At 38.7% G+C, this 24903-nt stretch overlaps 1 long non-coding RNA gene across 1 annotated transcript in view; it reads left to right on the top strand.

The window, feature by feature from the left end:
* The window catches only part of LOC142054470 (uncharacterized), a 41097-nt gene extending 17114 nt beyond the window's left edge, over window positions 1-23983 (top strand). Inside the window, exon 3 of the long non-coding RNA XR_012659544.1 lies at window positions 21391-23983. This is a non-coding gene — a long non-coding RNA (uncharacterized LOC142054470). The remainder of the gene's footprint in view (window positions 1-21390) is intronic.
* The last annotated feature ends 920 nt before the right edge of the window (window positions 23984-24903 follow it).

Below are 24903 nucleotides of genomic sequence, written 5' to 3'. Positions count from 1 at the left end.
TTTTTTTTATTCCCCCCTCCCTTGTATGCCCTTTGATTAAATGTATACCTCCTTTGGTAATGCAGAGCATAGAAAATTAACTTCAGAGCTTCTGCCTATGGCAAGGCAGGAATATCAGTGGAAAAGAGGGATATTGTTCAGAGTTGGGTTGGGTTTTTTTTTGTTTGTTTTTCAGTCTCTTCTGGGCATCCAGGTGTATTTCAACTCCAAGCAGAAAGACAACTATTGATTATCAGTGATTCTGTCCTCTTCATTGCACTCCTTTTTTCATTCTTGTCATGTGTAAGGGTAGAGGAGGTAGCACTCTAGGATGCTGTGCAGAGATCTCGTCTCTGCTTTCACCAGATCACGCATCTCTCTGCCTTCCTTCCCTGACTCACCTTTACTCATTAGATGCAACTTAAACATCTTGCTTTTACCTTCAAGGCCATCACAGCTTATACATGTATTAACACCCACATCTAGTTGTCCTGTAATGCTGTTCTCCATTACTGGCTTGAACTTTTTCTATTTTTTCAAACTTTTCAAACTTTTTTTTCTCTATTTCAGAAATAAAAGGCTACTCAGTCAACAACCTTTCTAACCACTTCGTTTTAGTAAAAGCTTTGGGAAGAGTTTGTGTACTCTTCTGAAGGCCAGAGGCTGTTAAGAGGTCTTCTTGCAATAATGTTTACAGTACTTTTTTTCCCTTGCCCTCATCACCTTCTGTATACTTTGAGAGTAAGATTAATATTTTCTTATTGCAGTGTTGATTTTGCAGAGTTGATAGCTAGATTTCTGACGTGTGCTGCCATTTCTGGGGATAGTGTCTGCTTTGTCCTGTGCAGAATGGCGAAAACATTTTCTTTCCTACAGAAGGGTTTTCACTGTTCTGCATAGCAACATTAATGTTTTATGTTCCTTTATATGTATTTTTGTATATACTTGAAACTGATTGTATTAAGAAATTCTAAAATGCAAGGCTCGTCTGCTCTGCCATGTATTTTTTGTGTGTGTACATATGTTTACATACACAAAAACATATATCAGCAAACCAGAGGTAATATGGTATGAAGAATGGAAGAAAGAGGTAAAGGAGGCTGTGCAAATGGCTCAGCTTTTTCCACCCGTTGCCTAGCTGTGCATGTTGAGCAGAGTAAACCAGCCTGGTGTTCTAGAATTTCTTAATACAATTAGTTTCAAGTACACTAGCTGTGTTTTATTCACAACATTATTCTATGGAATACCTGCTCATCTGAAGCTCTTGCTGTAAAATTACTGGCTTTAAAAAAAAAACACAAAGCAACTGAATATTTAGTCTGTTTAAGAACAAATGCTGTTGTTCCTTTAGAGTAAGATTCTTATGAATGTGTCAGCAATTTAATGTATGGAGGCTAGAAAGAACCATGAAGTTCCTCTATTTTGATTGTTGGAAGCTATGTAACCTTAAAGCCTTTCTGCATATCTGATGCAATTCTGGGATTCAGAGCAGTGATTAATTCTATAACTATAAATGCTTGTCATCAGCATCCTGAAATGTTTTCAAAACATATGGAGGGTATTTTAACAGCTTGAACTAAACAGTGGTGAAATAAGAGAGCCTATGTAAGACACGTTTACAACAGTACTTACTATCTCCTGAAAACGGTACCTGCTATGTGGGTCTTTGGTCTTTTGTATGAATAGTGATATTCTTCAAGCAGTAACTGGAGCTTCTATGTAATGCATGGAAAGCAGTGAAAGGAAGGCAACTAGCTGAGGTCCTAGACTTACAGGGCAAGACTCAATTAGGAGCAGTGGGGAAAGGGTATAAAACAAGACTCTGACAGCTCTGCAGAGCTTGTTAAATGAGGCCCAGGGCTGTGACCCTGCAGATGTACACTTCTTTCACCAAAGGTGGCCCTGGGAATGGTATAGAAGCCACTTGGCAGGTCACATAAATACTGGTATCTGTGAATCAGCTAAGTACCTCAAAAATGGTGACTTGAGCAATTAAGCTTCTTTACAAAGAAACAAATAAGAATTACATTCTGGAAGTAAATATGGTGGTCCTAGTACATACCCCTGAGGGACACCACTTGACACTGATCTGCATCCAGCCATTGAGCTATTGACCACTACGCTCTGGATGTAACCATCCAACCAATTTGTTATCTACCAAACAGTCTACCCATCAAATCTATATATCTCCAATTTAGAGAGAAGGATGTTGTGGGGGACCATGCCTGAGCAGGACTGTTTCAGGCTTACCTTAATGAAGAAGGAGAGGCCCTTTAATGAGACAATTTATATGATTTAGTTTAGATATGTATTTAGGACTGGGATGACTTGTCCCCAATTGCCATGCTTATTTCTCTCCTTTATCCTCAAAAGTCAGTCTAGGATAACTAGCTCAGATGCGGGTATCTTGGCTTATGGAAGTCCATATGTGGGCAGATGAATACAATCTTGTGCTCTCAAAGGAGGGAATTCAAAAGGTAGAAGGCTTTTGAACAAAACAAGGTGAAAGATTAAATACGAACAGCAAAAGCAGAGCATTTTGGAATGGCTTACAAAAGTCTTTCTAGTTGTGGAAGAATCCACAATCAAGGGGAAGAGTCAAAGATAAAATGGCCAAGAACGGAGGTAGAAACAGCTATTAAAAATACTCTTTCCCTTCCTCCTGCCACCAGAAATCCCTGAATAGATAGCTGTCAGCTTCTATTCCGTGCATATAAATCAGCAGATAATGAAGGAATGTATAAAATTAGTAAGAAAATGACATGGTTGGAGGGAGGACAGCTGGGCAGTTGGAGAAAGAAGGATTTTATTAGAAATAAGAGTAACTTTAATGTTGGTGCTCTGTGACCAGGTAGCAGTCATAGAGCAATGCTTAAAGACAAAAATACTCAAAGTTTCTCCAGTGGTTAAGTGGTTAAAAAGCTAGCTTTTAGTCAGATACAAATGTTAACAGCATTCTTTCCACTTTAGCAAGCCAGAAGGATGTTTAACAAAAGCTATTAAAATATGACATAACTTAGAAAATGCCAATAATATGTATGAAGAAGTTAGGAGTAATATGAGAAACTCCTTGGACTGCTAATCTAAAATTTGAGTACTCCAGATTACAGGCAAACTAATTTGTGTTTAGTGGCTAACTGGCTGAATGGAGTGTATGACTGCTTATAGGCTGTCAGCTTGACATAGTTTTGGACAGAGGTACTGAAATAGGACTTGGACCAAAGTCGGTAAGGGGAGTAAATTTTACTGGGAAATACAACTCACCTACTATGCCATCTTTTTATATTATTTCTTTTAAGTCAGGCAGATTAGGAGCCTCACACAAGCACTAGCCTTTATTATGTGTTTCAGGATTTTTGATTTGGAAACCCAAACATCCTGATGGAAAAAAAAATTTTAACATAGCAATAAGTCTGGATACCATGTACAAGAGGGATTAAAAACTGTTGAACTGATTTAAAACTATAATAATCAATGGAGAATCATCATTGAGTGGTATGTTTCCCTGGGGTGGAGAAAAGTAGACATTGATTCTTTATCTTCTCTTGGTTTGTTTTTTGTTTTTTGTTGGTGGTTCATCTAGAGGAAACCAGAGGTATTCCTATTCACTTTACAAGTTAATTAAATATTGGAAAGGTATAACGAAGATGGGAATAGGTCATATTGTGGTCTACTTGTATGTTTTAGGAAGCAAGTTGGTACTGTTCTTCTTGAATGCAACCAAAAAAATAAAAACCACATTTAGTAATCAGGAGTTTAGAGTATGTTTATACTTAATTTTTCTGTGTTTGAAAAATGCATTGTAGGTGCCTGCTGGATAATGGGTTGAAGGAGTTGTAAGAATATGTGCTTTTAAAAGGCAAAAGAAAGAATTATGAAATGCTCTGCCTACAGGATGAATTTATGTTATAACAGTGAGAAGTTAGAAAAACAGCACTGTGTAAGCCTGAGTGGTATTTTGTACTTTTCTCCAGCAGTATGTGCTTTGAGGATAGTGGGACCATGGCTATGACCTAGTACATAGCTTCTGTGTTTGAAAAGCGAAGGCAATGTTGCTGGCCTATTGCAAGGTAGTGGGCAGTGTTAGGAGGTAGGAGAATAGAGGGAGGCATGAAGAAGGAATATCTTGCTCGGCAAAAAAAAAAAAAAAAAAAAAGAAAATGAGCAAAAGCAAGCTACTGAAGCTAAAAACGTGGAATGGACAAGCATGGGAGAAACAGTGCCAAAACATTTAAAACCAGTGCAGCAGATAATGCTTTTGAAAGACTTTGAATTTGTTGTTTTTTCACTCCGGGTTTGAGTTGAGCATGAGTCTGTCAGGCAAAATATGTCACTAGTGTACCTCTGATGCATTCCTGTGTGCCTCAGTGACAGGGTGGAAGCAGAGCACTGACCAGCCCTATGGTGAGTGAGGGTGGGGGACAACACTGTGGAAGGGATCAGCCTTTTAACTAAAAGTTAACTTTTTTTTTTAGAAATTGGATGCTTAATGTCTTCTGAAAACCAGGCCTTTAGGATTTATCTCCATGCAGTCAGCAAAGAATGCCAGTTTTGTCATAAAATGTAGTTGTGCTCTTTCAGCTCCTAAAGGGAATCTTCAGCATCGTCTTATGATTGTGATGGATGGTATTTTTGAAAGGTGTAGATCTTGGCTGTATAAAAATAACACATTAAAAGTTTCATTTGAGAGTTCAGAGAGTTGTCTGGTCTCAGACCTGAAGTAGCTGATCTGTGGATTACTTCTAACACTTCAGGATACAACACCGCTACAAGCTGAGGTTAATAGATCAAATTCCTAAGTCAGTCAGTCTCTGATTCATCTTTTAAGTGTTGTTCCCGCTCTTCAAAGTAAGCCAAATTCTCAACAGCAACAAATGTTTCTACTTCTCTGAACGAACAAGTAAATAAGTCCAGCAAAATCCAAATGCAATTTGGCAAGCCAGGATACTGCTGGAAATACTTGCCAAAATTGCCTTGGCAAAAAGTTTTCTCTGTTTTCAGTATATTTGGAATGAAATCAGACAAGCTCTCAGCTCTCTCTCCATGGGAACCTTGTGATTCTCTTAAATATTCCTACTACTGTGTGGATTGTGTGTAACGAGTATAGCTGTAGAAGCACTGGGTGCAGGGTGGTTTCCTTGCAGCGTCCCTTGTCTTTGAGCTGTGAGAACTGGGTTATAGCTACATTAGCGGAATCATTCAGATGCTTGCTAAATAAATGGAAAAGGAGAACCATGTGTGCTTGTAAATGTTACAGTGAAGGGACAATACTTTCTCCAGTGTTCAGAAGTTAGTAGTTGTTCTGTCCAAGGCTGGCCTTGGTGAAGGTCTGATTTCTGTAGACAGATGCAGTCAGGAGGGCTTCTGGCTTAACAGCCAGGAGATTATTGGTTTTCCCTTGGAAACAAATTCCAGAAGATGGAGGAACCAAAGAATGGAAAGAAGTCTATGCTAATGCCCTCCAGTGTATATTTTTTCCCCCCTTCAAAATTCTTGTGGTGCTGGTAGTAGCACAAATACAGACTAGATGCTACTGTTTTGGTTCAGGCTGTTTGCTATCAGTAGGGAGCAAATGGTGTGCGCCATTAGTTAAGCTTTCCGGGTATATGTGACAATATGGAAAATGGTATTTTTACACTTTGCTCAAACAGTAAGCAGGTAAAGAGAGAGAAATACATGATGGCAAACAATAGCATTGGGGGCAGGGGATGAATAAATTGCAGTCTAAAGAGAGCAAGAAAACTGCCATAGAATTTTAAAGCTGTCACAAGTCTTGCTTCCTCTCCTATTTAGTTTTTTTTAGTTTTGTATTCCTGACCTGACAGAATAGAATATTCAGGCTGTAGCAAGATGCTGGTGTGGCCAGTAATGACGCCTAAGATGGATGTTCCAAGCAATTCAGATGCCAAAAATTAGACAGCGTCTCCCTCTGGAGGTCTTTAAAGGCATCTCTGTCTGTGCCTTTATACTTTATACTTGTTTTAGGAAGACTTATCATTAAGTTCCTAAACTGTGGATGCTCTAGTCACTTCTACCCCACCCTGCATGTTCAGTAAAAACACAATATATGGCAGAATCAGGCTGGTCTCTGACTAAATGGGACAACTAACCTGTTCTGTATGAGTGGGTTTTATGTACCATGCTAAAGAAAAGTTGATTAAGGCCGTTCATGCAGGCAGGTTATATAGAAGACAAAAATGTTCTAATCTTCTGGCAAGTGAATAATGGATCTAGGCGAGAAATTACATTTGGCTGCTTCTTTAGAAGATGGGACCCTAAAGAGGTGACTGCAAGGTGTCTTAGTCTTACATAGCACCAAACACCCCAAGAATGAATAGTCTAAGACTATTCTATAGCTGATAGCTATCTTGTCAACTGGCAAAAGAATAAAAGATGCCTGCTGTTTGTGACTGATGAAAAACATTTAAGTTTTATACTTCTGCACCAAGTTTCTGTGCTCTCTCTCTCTTCATAGTCGGTGAAGATTTAGTCAATAGAGTCAGTGGGGCCTGGATAGCAGCCCTCTGGTCACCTGCCTAAACCTAGTGTCAATTAGGATCTCTGCATGATTGGTAAAAATTGTGTAATTCTGATGGGTATGACCTGGGACCTGTAGGGTTTACAACAGAGACAACTGGAAGTGAGGTGGAACTCCCAGGATGTTTAAACTAACAGCAGATACCTATGTCTAGGTACCTGAATGAGACCTAAAGTATCTGCTGTAGGATAAGCTGAATCTCTAGGCTTTTTTGGCTGTAGGGGAAGTTTAAGTGTCTTTATATAGTTTAGGTGTCTTATAGAGAGTTGAATCCTACCCTAAATATCTTTGTCCTGTTCTTCTTGAATCTGTAAACAGTCAGGCATACCTGTTAGGATAAAACCTGTATAAGAAGTTCTCAGAAGAATCAGGATTTTGCCTGAGAATGTCAAAACAGCATATTTTTTTATAGGTCCATGCAGTGTTACATTGTGGTGAAGTGTTGACAGTATTCGAAGATAATCTGGCATTTCATTCCCAGAGTAAGTCTCTTTTCCCTTGAGTGAGTCTCTCAGGATTTAGTATGGCTTTTATTCTTTTTCAAACTATATTGTCCCTCCTGTCTGTCGTCTAATCCACGTGGATGTTTTTCTCTAGATCTGTGCAGAACACGTGGGAGCTTTGTAAAGTTGCTAACGCTTGTGTTTGTCCTCTACCATCTGACAGCCTAAAGACAGGAAGCTAAAGGGCTTAAATTTCAAGATGGATCAAGTAGAGCGTATTGGAAACCCGTAAACAAGAAGTCTGATCTCCCCTCTTTTTCCCCTTAAGACTGTACCATAGCAACTATCTACACAGAAGGTTTTCATGTCTTGTATGAGGAAATCTGTAGTTCTGTTCTTTTCTACCACAAAGATATGTTATATGGACATATCTGGTGCTGTCTTGGAAAGTTGGGTGTTTCATTCCTGGGAAGAACTGACTGCAGATATCAGCTTTGTTAAAAGATCTTTTTCTGTTACACCTCCTTCTCTGTTAGTGAGCTGAGTTGATAATCCAATTGTAAAGGAGCTTGTGAACACATACTGAAAAATAATGTGCAAGTTTTCCAATCTGAGCATTTCTCTTCCCCGACAGGAAGATCTGCAGGTTCTCTCCATGTTAGCTAAACAGAATGAAATTGGTAGCTTTAGGAAAAGGAGAACATGAGTGTTTCAGTACAGAACTTGAATAATTAAAATTTGGAACTGAACACATTTTTGCCTCAGGCATTTTGCAGTTGCTGCTTATGAGGACTGTGTTATTGCAGAATGATTTGGATCTTTGTATCACTGATTTAAGACTAGTTTAGCCCTTATACTGCCAAGTGGCCGTATATTGAGGGGGAAAAGGGGCAACTGTTTCTCATTAGGACACAGACAAAAGCTGCAAGCATAAAATAAAGGTATGGCAAGCATCTTCCTTGCGGTAGTGTCAGCTGGACCCAGTTCTAAGCCTGTCTACTACTATTCTGTGGTTATATATGAGGTTTTTTCCACTGCCAAATGCCTGTTTGATGTTCGTGAAGGCGCTCGCACAGCGGGGCTGAAGCTTACATATCCCTGCCCGGGTACTCACCTTGAGGTGCACAAAGCCTGCCTTGTGTTCAGAAGTGCTTATTGTCTACAGCTTCGCTTGATTATCTAAGTGTACTCATTCATCATAGCTAAAATAGGTGTAAAATGTTTATAGGAAGGGTGTCTGGTGCTTTAAGTCCCTCAAACTTCTGGCACTTGCTGTCTGATGTCTTGGGACATGGGTGGCTAGACTTGGTTGTGTCATTGTCAATGCTTCTCTTGCAGACAAGTTTTCAAAACCAGTGGCAGACTACACTTGTTAGGTGTATTGAGTTACAAGATAGTATTATACACAGATACGTGTTCTCCTCCATGGAAGTTGTAGAACAATGCTCCTAACTGCATTTGTAGAGCGTCTGCTCTCTGTTTTAGATACTGGTGAAGTGTCTCTGTTCCTGGAGATTCAGTAGCTCCTAATAAAACTTATAATGTACGGATACAGCATTTTTGCTTTAAAAGTAAGTAGTTTTTAACTTCATAAAGATGTTTCCACGGCTGCAGCAAATGTGTTCTGTTGTGTGAAGTATGCAAGTGGTAACATCATGTGCTAAAAATTGCATCATGAACTAAATTAGGGTCGTGACATACATCATATATTGAGAAATAGTTTGCATTGAATTTCAGTTGCTTACTGAAATGGATGTCTAAAGGTATAAATCCTCTAGTTTTCATTGTAAGCAATACATCATCTCTCTAATTTGATTGCATTTTGCCTTGTGTTGCTAATATTCTGCTTTAATTTGCTGGAACCAGTTTTTTCCTCTTAGGAGAGAACTAGCAGCTGGTGGGATGAAAGTTCCTTTGAGCTGACCAAAAAAGTAACTAATATAGCTTGAATGCAGTAGTTCTGGAAGGCTACTATATATTATGTTTTTATACTACGATTTGTGTCAGATCTGATTTCAAGTTTCCAGTCACTTTAAACCTAACAAGAGTAAAATATTTGCAATTTAGAAAACAGGGTGTATGCTTTCAAATCTGGTCAGAGAAATTACTACTGTTGTTGCAAATTCTGCTGGAGAAATCTGTGTCAACTCCCTACTTTTCTAAAGAATCTGAAGACACATGATAAAAAACTGAACATCATTCAATCTTTACTTCCACATTTAACATTTCAGAATGGAGAATTTTATTGTTTTAAAAATTAAAATCTGAACCTAGCTTAACTTTTGACTTCCTCTTTGGTTCCTGTTTTAGCATCTCTCGACATTACTGTTATGTTGGCGGGAGGTGTCAGGTTGCCAGGCTCTCAAGAACAAAGTTTCCTGGCACTGGCATGAACAGCACCAGGACAAATTTGCTGTTATGAAGAGACTGTATATACTACCACGCTTCTTAAATTTGGTTTTTGACCTCTGCTGAAGTGGCTAAAGGTGACGACAGAATCATTTCTGATACTGTCTTGTAGCTTCAGTGCAGCTTGTGCAGCCCAATGGGGCTGTGAGCGGGCAAATGTCAGTCACTGCAACTTTGAAGAGTGATTAGGGTATTTCTATGTAGAAGCATAAGTCATGATAGGAGAGAAGGCAGATATCAATGCTTTTTCATCTCATTGCAAGGCACTCTATTTTGCATAGCTTCCTAACAAACAGCCTGTGGGGCACTTGCCATCATCCCTCTCTTTGCATTTGTGTTTAGCACAGAAGGTAAACTTGGGATGTTGCTGGACCCTGCCTAACATGTCAGTTCTTCAGATGAGACCCATAGAATTGCAGCGCTGGTCAAAAATATCTCCAGAAGGGAAGTACCCGAGCTGCTTACATCCCTTTCTTCTTTCTTTAATACTTGGCAGGCTTTCACTTAGCTTGGTCAGGAAGTTAATATGCGGTGGTAGTTGGAGCAGTCACTTGCATCGAGCAATCTGAAATACTAGCTGCCTGCTCTCATCTTTAGCCAGGAAGGGCACAGGCAAAACTGCAGGCGGTCGCTTGATTTTTTTTTTTTATTTTTTATTTTTTTTTTCCTATGCTGCTTCTAAGATTTCCATGCGTTGTAAGACTTGGGAAAGAAAATGAAGTCTCTGTCTACTGTTGCATGGTTGGGTGTAGGAGGAGTTTATTGCAAATTACCTTTTGAGAGAAGTAGTCTGCTAATTTTTGTAGCAGAGAGCTCTGGAGGTGAGTGGCATGATTCCAGGTTAGCACAATGATTCACAGCCCTGGAGCAGGGCAACAGGATGCAATTTAGCAGCCTTGATGGAGGAGGAGGCATGGAAACTTTTTAAAAATACTATTTCCATTGCCAGGCTATTTACTTATGAAGATTCTTTTGCTGGAGCCTACCTCTGCCTTTATCTCTGCTGCTGACCCTCGAGTTTCTTCCTTCATGCTTCTCAGATGGAGCCTGGATATCCATGTTGCCTCTGGCTGATGCTTCTTTGCCTCCTGCTTCCTACCAGCTGTGTCTGCCATAGTAATCAGGTGGGTTGTAGGGCTGGAAGTGAGGTAGAAACAAGAAAAAAAAGTGGTGCATTTTTGTCTTATGCCTGCTTGCCTTGTCTTATACATTGACCATATGATGTTACAAGGTTGATTAGTGGGCAAAATGCATGCTGGGAACAGCTTTCTGCTTCATTCCTTTGTTAGTAACTGAGAGATTGAAAACACTTAAATTACCAGATGGACTGGGTTTTCTAAAAGTTATAATTCTCATGAACTTTGTGAAGTTTGGTGCTTATATTTATATATTCTACTCTTGGATTATAGCTGTCTGTATTTATTTGTTTAAGTATGGGGTACAGTGTGTTCTATTTTGTTGTACTATTTTTTATCATCACTGTATTGTTCCACTTCCTTAAAAAAAAAAATAAAAAATAGACTAGTACTTAGCAGCATGCTAAGTGGTGAAAGGTTGCTGCTAATTAAGTAGGGTTGTCAAAGTGCATGTATGAAGAATTACAGATGGTGCAGAACGTTTGTATTTCAGCTACCCTTGCCTTTAGACTGCCCCAACTTTGTGAAAATACGTTTTTCATGGCTTTTAAAAAACAAAAAAAACCCACAAAACCACAACAAAAAAGTGTTCCTTTATTTTATATTGGCAATACTTGGGCCGCTTATTTGTACATGTGTAAGTTAGGCAGCAAGAGGAGAGGTGAGGATGATAATATAAAACTGTTGCTAAATTGGTACTTTTCGGTTCCTTTGTTCAGTGTCAGATTTACTTCAACCACAATAAAATAGATGTGGTTTTTAAAGAAGCCTCTGTATAAAATAACTAAAAATGTATCAACATTTGACTAATGCTTAATTTACTACTTTTTCATAAAAAAAAATAAATACTGCTGCTTTCCCCACCCCCTTCAAACTATTTTTGTTCCAGAGTATCAGAAACTCTCCTATCGGTGACATTGCTGTTTCTGTAAACACTGTCCATGGGCTGGCTCCGGGACTCTGTTTGTTCAGAGCGTGAGTTGGGAGACTCCCTTCCAACAGAGGAAATGGGCTGATGCGTTAAGCTCTCACTGGAGATTGTTCACATCCACGGAAGCTAAATCCTCTGCAGGAAAACAGATCCTGGATTCATGCCACAGCGTGTCCGTGATGTTAACAAGTGGGAGAAGCTGTGTGTTTGTTGCCTGCTTCAGCAGTAATCTGCTAATTCAGGAGAGGACTGAGAAAACAAAGTGGAGTTTGATGAAATTTAGAGGATGGATACTTGATTCTGTTAGCACACAAAGGGAAAAGCTTCGTGTCGTGACGGTGGGGGGTGAGGAGCTATTGAATTCACCTGAAATCTGTGCATTGGGAAGAGCCAGATCAGATGGCGTCTGGATCTATGCCTTGTTTCAAATACTTCGTCTTTGGCAAATAAAAAGCTCCGCTGAGTTTCTGCAAAACTGAAGCCCTGCTTGTTTTCATCCCTCAGCAACTGTTGTTTAATACAGATGAGCAACTCGATCTTCTTGCGTTGCTCACATACCATAGTGATGAGCCTCACCAAAACACTAATAAAGTTTTAAGTTTACTGCCTATTTAGGAGAAAAAAATATGTTCAGGTGAGTTTTGTTACTATCTTATGTTCAAGTGGTGAGTTTAAATCCTTTTTTTCAGTTTCAGGGTTGCTGCTTCCAGTAATACCTATTACTGCTCTCAAATTTTTTCTTTGGTGTTGCTGGTTTGGCAGCCTTGGCCCAAAATGGATTAAATAGCTTTATAAGTTGTCAGGCAGGTATTCAGTGTAACTGCAGCACACGGTGGTGCTGAGCGCTGTGGTTTCTGTGAGCTCCCTGATGTAGTTCTGGATTGCAATGGGTAGATGCACCGGGAGGAGTATGGGGCAAGACAGCACTGGTGGGGCTGGTAAGCCAGTAACACCAGTTTGTTGCTTAAATCTTTTTTGTAGGCAGTGTGAAGAGGAGGGGAGAAAGGAGGACTGTGAGGGAGGCTATAGAGTTGGAAATTGCATTTCTCTTAAGACGCAACATAAAGGAAGGCACAAATGAGGCTTGATAGAAACTAACATGGGGGGCAGAGGCTGACATTGTGTGATAACTGGAGGTAGAGAAGATGGCTTAATGGGGGAAAGATCAAGGTCTACAATTACAGGCCTAGATCATGATAGTAGCTGCTGTTTGATTCAACTGAGAAGGGGTAGCCGTCAGAGGATATAAAGGGATGACTTAGACTATTCTTTCTGGCATTAGTTTTCTGAGTACGTTACAGTCACAGCAAGATTTTTGCCTTTCCTTCATTGGAGGATGTTGTGTAAAGTGAACCTGGAAGAGGAAGAGTCACTGGATGGGACAGAAATGTAGGGATCAGTTGAAAGGGCTGCAATTTAGATTTTATGCATAAAGAATCTGCAAGACTGGGTGTTTGGCTGGGACTGTGGAGTTGCAAGTATTAATGACGTGTTTGAGTTGGCAGGCGTATTTTTCTTGAAGTGATGGAGAGATGAAGAAAGATTTCATGTGTACTGATGGATACAGATTTGGAGTAGAGGCAGTTTTCCAGTCCATGTTCACAAAGTTGGCAGGTTTTTTTTAAAGTTGCAAAGTAGATTATCCAGAGACTGGATGTCCAGAATAGCTTTTCAGGATCTCCTTTTTTTTTTTTTTTTTTTTTCTTCAAAGGAGGCTCTTCTGACAGGAAAGGAAAAAAAAAAAGTAGCTGAATAAGAGAGCTAGGTTTTGACTGTTGCAGAAAAGATGATTGACAACTTGAAATGCATGGGGATGGAACAGCACAAATCACTTTGGACTTTGGCAAGAATACTGTTAGCTAAGTTAACCTGAAGAAGGTCTAGGAAGGAAATAGAAAAGTGAAACTTGAGGCAAGTACTGTGCTTAGACCAACTGAAAATCTGGGTGGTGAATGAAGGATGGAAATTCCCTAATAATGCATACTTTTCCATAAAACTTACTTGTAAATCCTTAAAAAGGGGATATAATTAAAAACAAATGAACCAACAAAACTATTTTAACATGGTTATAGTAACCATAAGTGTTAGCAATAGGAAATGCTTCCTGTGTTGCTTAATTCTTGCTCTGTGAATTTAATAGCACTCTTAAACCAACAGCAGCAAGAAAAATTGACTGTACAAGTCTTTCAAGCATTATGCCAAACCTCATTCCTACTCATGCACGTAAAAATGACAACACTTCAGGTTGGCAATTTCCCTTTCTTAAAAGCGACTTTATCTAGAACTTTTTTCAGTAGAGGAGGAAAGATGCATCCATCATACTCCATCTGCTCAGTCATGCAAATACTGCCTTGTAACTATTGAAATGCCAGCCTCTATCGAAGTCTCACAGCTTGAATGCCATTTGCTGCAGTTCATTCCACAGCAGAGCTAGCTGCCTGGTGGGTGTAGAGGAAATGTTAGAGGCTAGCTGAACACAGTTTAGGAAATTTAGAGAAGGATGCAAAAATCTCTTTGATGCTCAAGGGTGAACTTGTAATTTAAAGATTTTAGGAAATGAAGTTGTGCTAAACAGTAACTGACTGTAAGCTTCTTTCTACTCAAATTTTGCTGTGGATGTGAAATCTTAAGTAACTTTTAAGTGCAGCTTTGCAGTTTTGTTTCTGCAGAAGCTGAATTTCTTCTTTACTTTCTTAAAACTTTGATTTTGAAGAAGTTACGTTTCGTAGGGAAAAGCGGCCAGCTATTCTATTATTCTGGCATAGTGTCCAAGCTGGCTGTTGAGTCATGTACTCCTGCTGTTAGTAACGTTCTTAAGATTTCCTGAAGAGAGAGTGACCGGAATAGTACTTGTCACCTGGGCATATCGAACTCGGACTGAGCAAGTGTTTACGTGTAAAACTGAGGCACTTGGGGTTGGTTTTTGCATGTGCAAAAAGTGGCGGGGGAGATGACTTGCAGAAGAGCTGTTGTAGAAACAAGTGTTTACGTGTAGAAAATTTGAGGTAGAGAAGTTAAGAGAGAAACTATGAGCCTCAAGGGTCTTTGTTACAATTAGAGCCAAGACGCATGAATTAAAAATTCCAGTTTAGAGAGTGCACATAAATTACCTCTTGTTTTAACCTGACAGACTCATAGTTGTATGGAACAAAATAAGAATTGTGCAAAGGTTTCCTGATGAAACTCAAAAGCAAGGTGAAACATGCTTGTAGGTTTTATATTTAATTAAACACTTAGGTTTGCAACAGACCTTGCCTTCCCTCCAGAGTCCGTGATCAGACTCTTCAGAGAGAAACTTCTGAGACTATGTAGCTCATCTGAATTGGAGGTTCCAGGGCTTAGTTTAGGTCCAAAATTAGAGGCATTCTTCCTTTAGACATAATTTTGATACCATGTTAAGTGGTTTGGGGGTTTCCTCTGCAGCGATTTACTTCAGCTTAATTTTTTTTGTGGTTGCTGCTGCTCAACTACTAGGTAGTTTGTACTCCATCTGCCCTTCAGAATTATATAAGGTAAATCTTCTAGGATGCTGTCTGCCTTTCTGCTTTTTATTTATCTTTTCCATCTTAATATCCAAGTTGTCCAGCATCTATATTAAGAAAACATAAACGCTCCAAAAAAGGCTCTACGTTACTGTATTTTTGCAGCTCTTCGAATTTTACTCAACTTCAGATATGAAACCATGTAAAGGAAATATAAGAGTACGATAGGCTTAAAACTTAAGTTGAAACCTCAGAGCTGTGCTAAAACCACCCTATAAGGCATGAGAGAGAGATGTTTCAGTAGTTTCTCTTCCTAGCAATCAGCCTAAAAAGTTAATTTTATGCTCATGGATTTTAACTAAAACTTTCCTTTAATTATTTAGTTTTCCAAGTTCTCTACATTGGACTGTAAGAATATATGTGCACTGAGTTGACTGAGTTTGGTAAGAAAATTGAAGAGACTTCTGTAAGGTCGTGCAATAAGCCAATATTAAAATCATAAACCTAGTTTCTTATATTACTCTTGTACCTAAGGAATGAATTAAAAATGAAATTAATTAAAAATTGATTAAAATTTAAAATTAAAGTTATCCTAATATAAAATTCCATAGGTCAGTGTATGTTTGTTGCTTTGCTTACCTGCATATTTCTCACAAAATAACAATCAGGATGTCACCAACGTCCAGTGGTTCTGTGCCAAGCAAAAATTACATTAGTTAGATTTCTTAATCACTTGAAACTCTTAATTTCTACAAATTCTGGTGTTTTCTTTATAAGTGCTTTTGCTTCAGAGTAAGGCTTGTTGGTTGTGGTAGGACAGAAAGCTCAATCTATAAACTAGCAAAGCTGAAAAGTCTTGCTAAGACTAAATAATGTAGGTTATGTTTGGGATGGAGGAATAGTTTCATTCCTTTTTCCACTGTTTTTAATATGTGCACTAATGGTCTAAAATAATTCCTGCCCTTTTTTTAAGTAGCCTGTGGAACTTTGCTAATTAGTAGCTGTAGTAGCAAAGTGTGTAACTGAATTTGGACATTAAGCAGCAAAAATGTTTTTGTGCCACATCTGTTTTGCTGAAACTAATTTGTACCATTAAGCAATTGTAAATTTTGATATGTATTTGCATGAAGAAATGAGATAAATGCTGCTGTTAGAATTTTCTAAGTAAAATCACCTCAGCCAGAGATGCTCTGGAGATACTTTCCTCTTGTCAAAAATCAAAGAGACGGGTAGAAGGCAAAGGGAGCCTCTGCTGTAGCACAAGGACAAACATGCTAATGCTTGTCTTGCAGAAAAAGCTTTATTTAGCTTAGCAACCTCATTGCTAAATATTCCCCAACACTTTGCGGCATAATCTAAGGAGACTAAAGCTATTTATGAACAGAAGGAATGCGAACATGTGGGGCAAAGACGCATGCCGTAGCTAGTCTGAGTGTGATGGAGGAGGGCATTGAACCTTACTTAGAGATTATTTAATATCAAGCTGGTTCTTGATGTCCTGCAGCAGTAGAAACTGATGCCTATTCTTACAGCTTTGTATTTCATTTTTTTGCATGTTGACAATATGCAAGTGAGATCATACGGCAGGCCCCGAGGGTTGCTTCTCTGTATGAAAGTGAGATTTTCCATTTTGTGTGACTCTTACCATTCAAGGCTGATGGCAGGGCTGGATTTGTGTACCTGAACAGTTGAGGAGGGGACAGTTAAATAAATATCCATATCAGCCTGGAGGGTTGAACTAGGAATTTTCTAGGCTGTACTGACATCTGGTGGCAGTTTATGCATTTATATAGGATTTGAAATGCTTTTCATTCAAAGATGGGGTAATTAGCTGTCTACAGTCTACTTGCTTTTGTATTCTGGGCTGTTTCACTGTATTTTGTGGCTTCTATGTGGTGGCCATTCTTCTCCCACTATCTTGCTACTGACTCCTAGGGGAAAAAAAAGTTTAAAATTGCTGAAACTAATGTTTCTTTTAGCTAGTTTAAAAATGTACTAAGGACTTTAATTTCAGGTTTGGTTTTGGTTTGGTTTTTTATTATTATTATTTTCTCTGTGTGTCTTATAGCAGATACATGGAAAAGGAAACATATTTATTATTCTATGTTTTCCCCCTCCCTTCAAAGTGCTGCAAGGTGACTGTTTCATGAAGGAAACGAATGGGATAGTTTTCTTCCTTCAAAGCCAAAAGCACATAGAGTTGGTAAAGGAGAGCCCTGAAGTCCACCTCCATTTTTAGGTCTTCCCCATCTGATAAGAGATTGTGGGTTTCCTCCTTAAATACCCAGATACATAAGCGCGTGTATCCAAAAGGTAACACAGAATGATCAGGATAGGAATGGACATAGACTTCATAGGCATGGACTTGAAGTAATTTTGTAAACATGCCAGGTTTTTTTGAGACAGTCAATAACAAATTGTTACCAGGACCAGAAGTTGTTCACTGAAGCTGTGCACCCTTCCAGGAGCAGGGAGGTGAGAGGAAAACTTGGCCATTTTGAGGGGAATGCTGCTTCACGTGGTAGGAAAACAGCAGAAGTGAGCAGTTTATGATCTTCACAGCTACCACATGAGGACGGAGGCATATGGAAGGGGGATCCACCAGACTCTAGCTAAGCTCTAAGGATGCTTGCTGCTTTGCCTGCTCCTTCCCTAGTCCAAATCTCAATTCCGACTTCAGGTTGACATGGCTGTTGTACTTTAGAAGTTGCTAGTCGCTTTTTGAGGGGTGGCAGATCAGTGGAAGAGGTAATTTGGGATACATCTCCAAGTGTGAAGACCACATAGTCTTTACTCCAGGACTCCACCAGGCAGGGAGAGAAGAGTTTTAAATATCTTAAGTACCTTACAGTTTTAAATGAATGTCAGCTCATCTGACAAGGCTGTAAAGGTGTTATACTTCACGCTGTAATTTTCTCCCTGTTTACAAACTGAGGGTAATTTTTCTTTATTTTCCTGTCATCTAATGCTGGGTTATATAATTGAATTCTTCTTGACTATAACAAAAATTCTGTAAAATAAGCAGTGAGTTTTATGTGTATGCTGGCACCCAAATTCTTGTCATCACAAGAAATATCTAACTTGCTGAAGAGGGAAGAGAATAGGTTTTCTTTTCAGTCATTGCATTTTGTGCTTTGTTGTGAAATGAAAGCAAATGAATGACTGCAGTCTCTTTATAGTGTGGCCTGTATTGTGCAATTCAGAATCTCTTCCTTCTAGGTGATGGCGGGGCAGTGCTTCAGTTAGGTTTTGGAGTTGTTGGGTTTTGTTGTTGCACTATATTCTTTTACAGAGTTCCCAAGGAAGCAGCTGCTATTATTGTTTATTCTTACTGTCGTGATAACTTTGAGCCTGTGATCACCTGTGTGGCTGTCTGCAGGTAGAGCCTTCCATTAATTCCCTCAGCTGCAGAATTTTAGCTTCTCAAAGACCTATAGAAGGTCATGCTTTGTAGTGAAAGCTGATAGGGTTGGTGGGGTAGGTTCTTTTTGTTTGTTTTTTTTTTTTTATTTCTGAGTACCTAGACATAGACAAGAAACTGTGCCTAGCAAGTGGTAGGCATCTGTTTTGGCAAAAGCATGTAATCTGTGCAACTTGTTACCCCTCCCCAAGTATCTCACTTTAGATGCATCATTCAGACTTCATAAACATTGGTTAAAATAAAAGTCACCTGTACTGATTTGGAAGTTAAAGGCAGTCAATAGAGAAGCAGCAGAAATATACTGGACCAGTGCTTAATGTAATCATTTCATTGCTGTCATGTTCTCCTGTTGCTTGTTTTGAATGTAAGCCATTCAGAGTAAGAATTACTATGTTGAGTATAAATGCAGCTCTTACCAGAAGGTTTCCTTAAACTGTTTTAAATTACTATGACTGTCTGGTGGGAAGCATATCTAAAATACATATGCAAAACTGACTTTTGAAGTCTTAAGTCACTTGTATCATTAATTTAAATGTTGAAGCCGAAGAACATACAGTAAGTCTCAAAAGTGTTTGGGATTCCTTAGTAGTATAAGACAATAATACATTGCCTAGTTTTTATTCTGATTGTTCTTGCTCTGAATTTCTGGATTGTTTTTTACTTTATCTGTTTGAGTATTTCCTTGTCGCTGCATCATTTGCCATGCAAGTTTTCTTCCTGTGTGTGCTGACAGTATGTTGCTTGTTGTTGCACTGGCTCTCATAGATAGGAGGCCAATAGCTCCAATAGTTCATAGGCTTATTGGGAAAGCAGAATTCTTTGTTGCTATAGAAAAAATCCAAAGCAGACATCTTGGGTTTCTACCTACTGCTTTCTTTTTAGTCAATACAATATCCATGCTCTCTGAATTGACATAGTTTGGGGTGGGTGTTTTTTGCCTTAGGAACATACTGGATTATTGGGGGGGAAGTAATTTTTTTCTTTCCATTTATCTTCCATATATTAAATTAGGGAAAACTGTTTTAATGTGAGAGGGTCTAACATAGCCTAACATTTTCAGAGTCAACTGTCTGATTTGAGGCTCTGAAGTTTGAATTGTACAGGGAAAATAAAATAATAGTAAATGGAAGTTCTAACCAACAGTAATAAAAGATGCAAATCCAGACAATATTGTGATTGATCACTTGAATATAAAAAATAATCATAGCCCTTAGAGGATCAAAATAGGATCTGTTAACAATAGAAATATCAGATTCCTGTCTGTCAAAGGTACCGAAAGTACTGTGGTAAATTTGGTCAGAGACTACCACAGTATTGTTTTTCTGCCCTCTCTTGTAAAAGGTTGAAGTGCCTTTTGCAAATCATACTTCATCTGGAGAACCTTGAATGAGAAATATAAGGTCTTTAGCAACTGTTCAGATGGGACTTTGAAGCTGGCACTTCCTCCAGCAGGGACTGGGGCTAGATGACCTCCTGAGACGTGTTCACTTTATTCTATGATTTATTCCTTTTTCTTGCTTTGAGGGCACAGCTCCGTGCTTTTGTTTCTGCACTTTATTCTTTTGTTTCTACTGCTGGTTTCATTGTTGAGCCAACACCAGGCAACGCTGTTTCTTGCAGGCTTACCTGGCTCTCTGACTAGCTTGGCCGGTGGATTAAAAGACAGGGATTTCCCTCTTCTATTGTGTGTCTTAGAGCGATCCAACCAATGGCCCTTGTCAACATGTAAAGTTGGTGGAGGTTTTTTTAGGAGAAATGCATCTTGCATGCACATAATTAGCATAGGTCGTTCAGCTGCTGACCAGAGAGCTGATGTATTCTTGACAGGCAGCTTGAGAATAAAACGTTGTAATTCTTGCAGGTTTTGCCTTCTTTGCCCTTGCAGTTCATATTATTTTGTAGCAGACTGGAAGGTGAAGGTAATCTGTACCTTCAGATTTATTTCAACTTTTCAGGCTCCTCCAAATCTGTAGGCCTTCTTATGAATGGTAAAATGGGATGTGCAGTTACATAGTCACCTTCTTTCCCTCTCCTGCTGCTGTATTTTTTTGTCTTGACCAAAGGGATCCCCACTGGGGATTTTTGTGACTGCGAGAACTGGGCTTCTAGATATGTGGCATGATTTTCAGAAGTACTGGAATGAGATGCAGGTAATTGTGGAGGAGAAAATTGTACAGTAACTTTGGTCCAACTGAAACATGCTTCATGCCCAAAGGAAAGCTGTTCAGAAAGCTGGCCAATATACTGTGCTATAAATGGTGTTCATATAACGGTAAGAACAGTACCAGTACTGGGGCAACCCTTCTATGGGTTGAGCTCTTGTATAAAGTTCCTATGCCTTTTCAACAGCCAATCAACTGTGATTCTGTAAGACAATTCAGGTCGCAGTCACTTGCACACAGTTTTTTTGCACATATATTGTTTTTTTAAAGTAGAAACTATTAATAATCTTGTCCCAAAGTGTTTCTTATGTTGTCCTAAAACTTGTTTGAATATTTTTTCTTTTCTGAGGGCTTTGGCTATTGTTCTACATGAGAAAAACTTTTCGTTATTTAAGGTTAGACTCTCATTTTTTGTTTGGGTTGTTTTTTAACTTTTCCCTCAGAGGTGATCTGTTTTAAGAAACTGAATACCTAATCTGTCTCTGAGAGGAAAATATAATCTCAAATGTACCTAGACTGCTGTTAAGTCATCTATTGTTGTATAACTGAACTCTTAAATTTACCAAACCGAGTCTTTAAAAGTATCCTTTTCCTCACAGTATTCAAAGGTGTCACAGAACCATAATATCCTCTGATCTATATATATTATGATATATATATGATAACATATCTTCTGATAATTAAAAATAAACCAGGTATTGGAGGCGTTCCCCTAGGCCAGCACTCTAGGATATTGCTTTTAAATTGTGTTAAAAGCTTCCAGTCCTTTGGAAAAATTACAGGACAGCTTTTACTTGTGGAATGCAAATACAGTTTTTCTGCTTGATTGTTTTTTTGTTAGTGTATTTATGTGCACTCATTAAAATACTGAATTCTCTCTTTTCTGCAGGCACAACCTCAAGACACTCAGGACACTCATACTTTGGAGTGAACTGGTAGGAAGCCTTGCAGTACCACAGTGGCGAAAATAGTGGCTGTCCTCTGGAGATGCTGAAGCTCAGCTTTATTTTGAACTTTGTTCTTACACCTCCCAAATTGTGCACAAAGTACTTGATTTGGATTTGTATCGTATAAAATAGCCATGGGTGGGGGGGTGGTTTTCCTTCGCTTTACTTGACATCAACCTGTTTCTGGCAATCAGTGATAATCTGTACTAGGTCTGCTGACCTTTGGTCTGTTTTCGATAGCTCTGAGTGACAGGTACTGTAAACATCCTACACTCTCAGCTGTGGAAACTAAGAAAGCTGGGAGAAGGCTGTTTACTCTCCCTGCCTTGGAAATCATCTGGAGGAAAAGGATGGAATATTCTGAGCTCTGTGTTGATTGTATTTCTGACAACCTGTATTTCATATTTTATGTTATAGTGTCAGTAAACAAATAATAGCATTATATCATGTCATCAGTGTCTGGTGTTCTGACTGAGGGCGGAAGGGCCTTACAATATGCTTTAGCTGCACTGCTGGCTTGAGGGAAACCTAAATAGTAGCAATAATACATTACAATACTTCCACCCTTAAGCAGTGATTAAAACAGTGTTGTGCTGTTTGTTCATAGGTGGTGGTACATACAAGTTACAGTGTAGACATGCTCAGGTTGACACATCAGTAGTGTATTTAATGAAAATCATCCTTAAATATTTGGTTCTTGTTTTCTAAGATTCACTCAATTCTGGTTTCCTACCAAAAAGGGCTAGAAATAGAGGTCAGAAGGCAAAAAGGTTCTAGGGGACTTCAAGTTTTCAGTTTCTTTTCAAAGAAATTCAGAGGTGTCAACACTGATTAACTCCGTCTAGAAATTAACTGAATTAAAGATACAAAGGTATTTACCTTATGTTCTCCACTTGCTGTTCCCTGCCATTTGTCCCCCAGACTGTATTATTCTTTGTACTTTGTCCTGGCAACCTTCCTATTCCTTGTTGTGTTTCTTTCATTCTATTTGCTGTTAGCCAAGTAGAGCTTCTCATTTTAAATGTAGAATAAGCTGAAAAAAAAACCCCTTTTAAATCTAGTAGCCTGCTGGCATGGTCTAAATCCTCATGAAGTGCAGTTTTTCAGCTCTTCTTAAGGAGGGACTTTGGCAGAAAGAATATTGTTCCCGTCTTTTTTCTTATTTATGGGAGAGGACACCTTTTGTGCTCTCTAAGAAATGTTTTTTAGAATACAGTTGAATTCAAAGATCACCTTCTAGCTCCTTTTGCAATACCACTCTTATGTCTTCAGATCCTGCTGCTCTAGCTTTTTAGCAGAGGCATTTAAATATAAAATCTTTGAAATATAAGGCTGTTAAAAGAGTTTAAATATCAGGGTTTGGAAAGTGATGGGAATGGGAAGACAACAGGAGAATGGTAAAAGATGGTGTAAGGATTTGAAGTAATACTTGTACAAAATGGACAAGAAAATGCAAACTGTTCGGCAGTGCTAAAAAAGAAGTCAGTTATTTGAAGCTATAATTATTTTTCAGGCTCTGGCTTGCCTTCTTTTTGGAAAAAGGAATTGGAGGGGAAGCCAGAGTCACAGGGCCTGTTAGAGTGCTGTAGCCAAGGAGTAAGTTGATGAGTGAAAAGAAGGTTGAGGTCTGGCTATGCAGTAACAAACACCAGAGCTTTGGGTTTGTGGGATTTTTAACTCATGATTTGTGTAGCAATTTCTAAGAAAAGCAGAGTTAGCTTCCTAAAATGATCATTTTAAGGAGACATTAGCTGCTCAGACTAGTCAAACGATAGAGGGTAGCATTTCCTAATACACATGGTTCCTTTGGCAGAGAGATATTTCCAAGGGTGACAGAGCACACAGTTACATTCTCCAGTGCATGGCGATACTGATTGGAGGCTATGCTGTTGAGGAAAGATAACCTTCTGAAAGAGATAACATCCTGAAATTTTGGAGTGTGGTGTTTTTTTATATTATTCTTATTTAGGTTTGCTTTAGGTTTGGAATAATTATTTTGTGTCAATTGAAGAAACTTCTCTATGTTTAGTATTACTTATTTGGGCATTTAATAGTGAAATTCCATCTTCATTTTTGTCAGTGTAAGTTGAGAGTGTTGGAGTCTTTCTCGTACATCCTTCCTTGGCCATGCTTTCGTGCCCTTTTACTTGTGCTGACATTAATGTTTGTTTAAACTGCGAGCTAATTCAGTGGCTTGACCTTGCTGAAAACTAAATAAGCAAAACAGCTTTTATGTGGATCAGCTGAGTAATGACTTACTCCACCACTGTGCTGTGGCCAAAAATGCTACTGAAAATGCTAATTCCTTCAAATATGGCCACTTCTCTGAAGACCTAGAACACAGTTTATTTTAAATAGATTATGAAATCCTAAAACAGTAAAATGGTGAAATTACAGGATTTTTTTATATTTTCTGAGTTTTATTTGATGTTACATTCTTCTGTTAATGCTGTGTAAGTGCAGTTGCAAGCATGGTGCTAAAATAAATTCAGTAAAATAGTTTTCATTAAAATTTTTCATTTTTTGGATGCTGTTCATGCTTCTCTGAAAGATTTGTTTGTGAAGTCTAATAACTAAATTGTGTCGGTAATAGGGAGCAACCAGTAATTTTGCTACCTCCAGACCTTTAATTGTAAAGGTATCCTCTGATGTACTTGCACCATATTGAGCACTGAATAAATTGCATTATTTCTAGATCACAGAGTTTCTTTCCCCCAGGTATCACCTGCCAAGCCAAAGGCAAACATTACGTCCTTTTCTCCTTTGAAGTCTGAGATTAACAGAGTTTAAGGTTCTTTCCAGTCTATCAATTAAATATAGATCTTCCTCACTGCAAAAAAAAAAACATACAGGGCTGTTTCAAAAGCCTGTTGCCAGTAATGAGCTTTGGATTGGGTCCATGGAGAGGTAATCTGGGTAGCTACCACAGCAAGTCATCTGTGGGAATTTCCTGATTGTAGGTGTGGGCTTTTTTTTCTCTCTCTCTAAGGGTGGTTCTGCCAAGATGCAAAAGTGACTTGCTCCAAGTGTTTCTTGGCACCCCCTGGGACAATAAGATTCTTGAATGTTAAGCTCAACATGCTGCATTGATTATGTTTTTATTATTGTCTTTTATGAGGAAGAGGAGGATAGTTATTATCATGTTTCCTGAATTTGATAATAACTTCCTAAACTTATCATGTTTCTAAACTTAAGTATTGTAATTTTTTTTCTCTAAACTCTTTTACACGGAGGTGAAGCAGAATTTCTTCTTTTGTAAGGTACATTTTTGATTACGTAGTCCCTCTAGGTCATTGCCTAACATCCGGTTTTGGCAATATAGGGAGTGACTGTGTGAAGAAAGAATGCATGGGAGTCCTGGGGCAGAGCTGTTGCCTGTTTGGAGATTGCAGCCTGACCTTGGGGTTCACAACTGAAATACTAGAAAAAACATTGTATCAAAGGGAGGGTAGGGA

This window comes from Phalacrocorax aristotelis, chromosome 3, assembly GCF_949628215.1.
Source record: "Phalacrocorax aristotelis chromosome 3, bGulAri2.1, whole genome shotgun sequence".
In the NCBI taxonomy this organism is placed as follows: domain Eukaryota; kingdom Metazoa; phylum Chordata; class Aves; order Suliformes; family Phalacrocoracidae; genus Phalacrocorax; species Phalacrocorax aristotelis.
The sequence above is the reverse complement of the archived record's forward strand: the minus strand, read 5'-3'. Positions and strand labels throughout refer to the sequence as shown.